We start from the raw sequence: 6000 nt of genomic DNA on the forward strand, positions 1-6000 counted from the left end.
ACCACGGACACACACGACACTACTCTCTCGAACGATACAAGAGCAAAAGAAATATTGAAAGCCCGAGCAGACGAAAAATGTCATACGAAGGAACACACTCTTCAGAAAGGAGATACTGTTTTGGTCAAACAGAAGTAAATTAACATGTTGACGTCGACATTTGACCCGGTGCCATATATTGTAACAGAAGTCAAAGGTAACCAAATCACAGCAAAAAGACGGAACCATGTAATCAAACGCAACGCAAGTTTCTTCAAAGCACTTCGATCGGAGTACGAGCGCACACCTGACGCGGAATATAGCAACGAAGACGACAAACTGTTGGGTGTCTCGAGAAGTGACGACCAACAAAGCCAGACCAGGGTAACGCTCCACAAAATGAGGATCAACACCCTGACAGTCCTTCCACGCAGGACTGTGGTTCTCCCAAGCGGTATCTCATCAGAAGCTCAAGTGGTATGCCACCAGACAGGCTCAACCATACCTAGAGCTGCAAGCAGGGGCGCTGTGACTTTTGGGCCTTTTTGTTATCTTGCGTTACTCGTTTTGTGTTTTCACCTATTTTTCAAAAATGTTTCTATACGGTTTCTATAAGGTGGAGAGGGTGTCATATATTACCCATGTCACTGTATTATCCACAATACATGATACCGTCTATAAACCATGTACGTGCATTCAGTATGACCTGGTTGTTGTGCTGGCATCCAAGAGGATCAACAAGACGGCCGAATAAAGAGTGTTTCGTGAACCTGACGGTGCGTGCCTCCCATCACATATCAAGCAACACAACAGCGTACTGGTTTCCATTGCATTACAGAACTCAAAGCTTGAAGGACAGCTTTGCATACTCCGTAGCTGGTCCATTGTGCAGCGAAAAAGATACAAAATTTAGTTGTTCAGCAGCTATCTGCACAGCATAATGCTCGCAGTGATGCGAGTGATGTATGAGGTTGCAAGTGATGAAAGACGAGCCCCTTCAGTCATTAGTCCTGGTACCACACACGCGCACGCTGAACCTGTCGTGCCGGCTGAGCCGTCCATGAAGACGCTTACGTGGTCTTGGCTGCCACAGTTATTAGCTCAACAGCTAAAGAACTCTTAGTGGAGTGCTCTCTCTAGTGTGGAGACTATATATATAGGAGTATCTACAGACACTTGTGGAGGTTCCAGATGTATCCATCAAGGTGTATGCTTGTCTCGGCAACATCCTATTCCGAGGTATGAGCCGAAGACCGACTGTCAGCACGAAGCTGTGTGTCAAAGACGCTGACAGAACCAACCCCTTCTTGGGGTACATGGACCCAACGATGGAGAATACTCTCTGCAGTCGTGTCTCAATTAGGGAAGAATCTGTCATCCATCGGCTCCGCCTCAACGTCCTGCCCGTACTCCGGCGCTGCGGTTCAAAATGGACCAGCAAGCCACCCCCATGTTCTACCTGCAACGTTCAGTCGACACCTTCTTCTCGACTCCCGCCGTTTCAAGACCTTCCGCGACACGCTGAAGTCTCGCCTGACCAGCCTCGGAGATACCCCAACATTTCTCTTGCAACATTACTTGGCACACGCAGCGGTGTTATAACCGCAGCGCTTCTCAACTACTTCCGGGATACAGGTCTCCTCAGCAGCCTGTGATATCGTGGGTGGGACGGCGGAAAACCTCGGACCCCACATCGCCTGACTCTGACTACCCCAGGAACTTGACTACCCACTAAGGAATTATTTACCAAGGAATAGCAAGTCGTCCTTCCTGGTCGACTTTTCCTGCCAAAAGAAATAGATCCCCCCCCCCCCCCCCCGAAGACCGAAGAAGTGACCGAAGCAGATAATGTCGGCGATATCTAGTCGACGAGCAAAGCTACGGAAGGTACCATGGCCCTGGAAGCGCAATTTCCTGGGGACCCTCTGGCCTCCGTAACATCCAGTGTGTTGGATGTGCTGAACGCGCGGGCCGTCCAAGCAGAGTTAATTTCTTGTCTGCATCCCTTGCAGTATGCGTTCCGATGCATCCGACGGCATAGGATGTGCGTCAACAGTTGTCTTACGAGGCAACTGTGTGTCCCGAGGGATTTGGCGAAACAGCCCACCGGGAACCTGCAGTATAGCGTGGGACATTGATGTGGGCAAAGATTTTTACCTTGGTGAACCGTATACTTGAGCATCCGACGAGAGACAAGAGCCAACTGTGACTCTAACCAATTCTTGGTGACTGATTGAATGAGTCACCCCGAATAGTGATTGGTAACTGAATTGATCTCGGCGAGTTGCTTTCGAGCAAAGAGAAGGTGTACTGCTGTCTGCGAGATACAGATGCCTACCTCGTTCGGCGAGACTGTACGTTTCGGAACTCTATTACAGTTTTCTACTCATTTAGAGTGTAAATGCGTTGTTCTCAGTAATACATGTTAGGTTATGGGTGCGCTTGTTTGACATTCAAAAAGGCAGACAGAAGAAAGGTCGATGTCTTTGAGCTATGGTGCTGAACACGACTGCTTCAAATCCTATGAACAGCGGGAATCGTCAACAATGGAGTTCTAGACCGCACCAAGCCAAGGATCTCACTATAAGCCAAGATCGTGCGTCCACAAGCCCGTCCACAAATGCGTTCCAAATGCATCCACAGGCCCGTTTGTTCGACACCGTAGGATCGAACACCTGCAAGAACATGGATGAGCTCAAGGAAGAAGTTCTCAACAAGACTGCATGAAGAGGAATGATCCATAGAACAGAATGACAGAAAAGCGACCTCTATTGAACGGCTAACTGATCGACGGTATGCATTGTACTGCACACAAGAGAAGTGAACAAGAATTATTCATCTACGTGACGTACATAAAGAAATACGTGCGGACTCTTGAGGAAACAGGGCTCGGTAGCTTCATCGCACGGCAGAATCGCCCGGCGTAGTGTCATGCCACCGCCAGTTTTTGGTATTCGCGGTCCGATTTGCTACGACTTCTTCTACTCCTCCTTTTAAAACATGATTCGCTGGTATACATTGATGTCAATGATGTCAATCTTAAGTATCTTTCCAACGAGTACAACTTGAGACGAACTGTTCAAGATCAATCGCCTGACGAGGTGCTGAGTACGCGTTTAATAAATGGTTGAATTTATAAGGAACCTGTGGTACAATGATTGCTTGAAGTGAAATCATAAAAGGTTAAATCCAATGAACATGATTTCGTTTCTAACTCGGGTGAACTATGTGCGCCACAGGGGTTACAGTTCTTAGAGAAAAAAAAAGAAGATTGTATTTATTACGAACATATTTGTATGCTAGTCGTTAACAAAGAGGAAGTTAACGTTTAAATGAAAGAGATGTTGCCGTCAGGGGGGACTGCAAGTCCGGCTGTATGAACGACGTCCACTTCGACTTCCATGGGGCCGCCAACCAACGTTCTTAGAGTAGGGGTAGGAGAGCTGGTGCCAACCTAGGACTATATACGGTGAGCTTAAAGAAGAGTCGTTCTAATCCATCATACTATAGGAGAGATCGTGCGCAGGGACGCTTTGTTCCGCGTAGGGTGCCTGAATAGTAGATCCTTCTGCGTCCACACAGGGAGCTCGTATTCAGGCACCCTAGATCTGTGGTACTTCCTTTTCTTCAAATTTTTAGTTTTGTTTGTTTCTTTGAGCCTGAAAAAAGGACAACGTAAGAGATACTTGTTTGCGATCACTTGAGTCCTGAAGGTGTGTCTGAAGGTGCTCTACAATTTTGTAGTTAACACTCCGCGCCAAAATTGATACTTGAAGCGTTTCATAATTGCTGTCAATCAATTAATTAGTTAGGTGCAATGCAAAAATATACTGACTTGCGGAAGGCGACTGCCAGTTAATTCGCGACCGATGTAGCAGATTTTTGTTTTTAAAGCCATTCAGGAACGTATTTATTACAAATGCTGCGTGTCTTTTACAAAACTTTTCCTTCTTTGGCTCGCCGACGCTTTGGGATGGTACAGCTTGGGGCAAAAGTTTACGGAACACGGCACCTGTGTATTTCTTCATCGGAACTGCCCCCTGCTAGATATTAGGAAGAGATCGAATAAGAAACGGTTGGTCCGCAATTCCAACCATCTCTCAGCATGCGTGTCTACTCTTGTTTGCTGATAGGTTGTCGCTCCATTGGAGAAATGCGACACCCCAGTGTTCCGTAAACTTTTTTCCCAAGCTGTACCAATAAAAAAAAAAAAAAAAAAAAAAAGAAGAAGGAGAAGAAAGAAACCAAGAACCGTGAGTCATGTGCCCTACATTTCCGTACTGAATGGTGAGTTCCTTTGCTTCCAGAACGTTTCCATCCTCACGTCCTCCTTCGGGTTCAGTGCCACACGTTCCAATCCCTCTCAATTCGACTGCGCGCCATTTTATGTTTCCCCCTTTTCAGTGACCAGCCCATATTCCACCGCCAATCCTGTCAGGTCGTCTCCCGCATAAAAGCGAACCCCATGGTGTGGGTAAACCCCTCCACCTCCTCGAGAGGAATTGACGGCTTTATTGGGGCGATTAAACGATCCGAACACAGAGGGCTCTTTTGCCTTGTTTGCGCAGCCCCTGAAAGGTCCGCCTCATTACTGTTGTTCAACGGAGGCTGGAGTACGTCGCGATTACGGGCGCGTTGGAGAAGCTCTCGGGGAAGCGCTGACATAATGGATCTTGTCGCAGCCACGAGTGCACTTTAGGAAAGTTTTCTGAAAGCACTTCTGTGGACGAATTACCCGCTTCCGCCGCGCACTTCGTTGCCGCACCGCGACATAAATCACACTGCGGCATTTGGCTAACTTGCGTTTCTCTGATGAGGTGATTGCCATCCGGCCGCCAAAGAGGCAGTTAATGCACATAACCGAACTCGAAAGCTGCATCGCGTTCGTATACCGAGCCTAAATACCCGTTGAGTTTCCCGAATCCTTGACGTAAGGGGCTCGAGAGCGAGCGAGCGACCAATTTTGTCGAAAGAACTCTATCTACTCTTGTATGCTATAGGGATGTGAGGAAGAGTAAAGATGAGGGAACTCTTCGGAGAAGACAATTACCGGCATGACCATAGGAAGGTGTCACTTTAGTTCATCATGCGAGTGTTAGATAGAGGAAATGATCGGAAGAATTAACCTCTGGGTGAGATGGTTGCTATGTAGGAGCGTGTCAGTACACAGGGCCACTCAATAATGCTTATTTGTCAGCCTGTTGGTCTATCCTGTCACTCTACGAGTTAATGTATTACTGTCCCATACAATGAGCTTTAAATGTGTGATGACTGCTCTCTGTGTCTTATAAATATGTCAATTCCAGCACCGCTTTAATTTTGGCCAGTCGATTCGTATTCGCATTTTATTTGTGTACTGAACCGTTCGTCAGCTGGCGTTCACAACGCACCTAGTTGAACGACACATTTGGGTATTAAAGCGATAGCTATATAAAGGCCACCAACGTCGACAGCCGCGTAGGTCCGTCCATAACAGATGTGGAGAGAAATGTGAAGGTATAGCCCGGCCCGAAAGCTACACAACAGATGGTGGCGGTGGTATGGTATTTCCGAGCGATCCGCCTGCCTTAAAACAGATGGTAGTGGTGGTGGTGATGGAGGTGATTGTGGAACCGCTGGCCGTATAGTCGACCACGCTCAGGCGGACAACGTCGCGGCTATCGCAAGGGCATCGTGCGCCCTGGGCCGACTTCAGAGGAAACTGTTCCGACATTTGTCTTAAAGCGTCTGAAGAAATCACAGGCAAATCACCCAGATAGCACAGCCGCACCGCACAGAGGGGGGGTAATCTCTAAGTCGGCACGCCGTTGCTGGTCACACAGAAGTGGGCATCGTCACGACCATAGCAAAAAAGAAAAAAAAAGAAAGAGAAACCGGACAGTACTTCAACGCATAACATGCTCCTAGTCAACTATCATCCCGAATGAAAGCGTTCTCTCCCCCGGCTTATGCTTTTTTTATGACACTTCTGATGTTATGTTAACTGTCACAAAAAGATGTACCAAAATAGGTGTACGCCCA

This window comes from Ornithodoros turicata, chromosome 1 (assembly GCF_037126465.1).
Source record: "Ornithodoros turicata isolate Travis chromosome 1, ASM3712646v1, whole genome shotgun sequence".
Lineage (NCBI taxonomy): Eukaryota > Metazoa > Arthropoda > Arachnida > Ixodida > Argasidae > Ornithodoros > Ornithodoros turicata.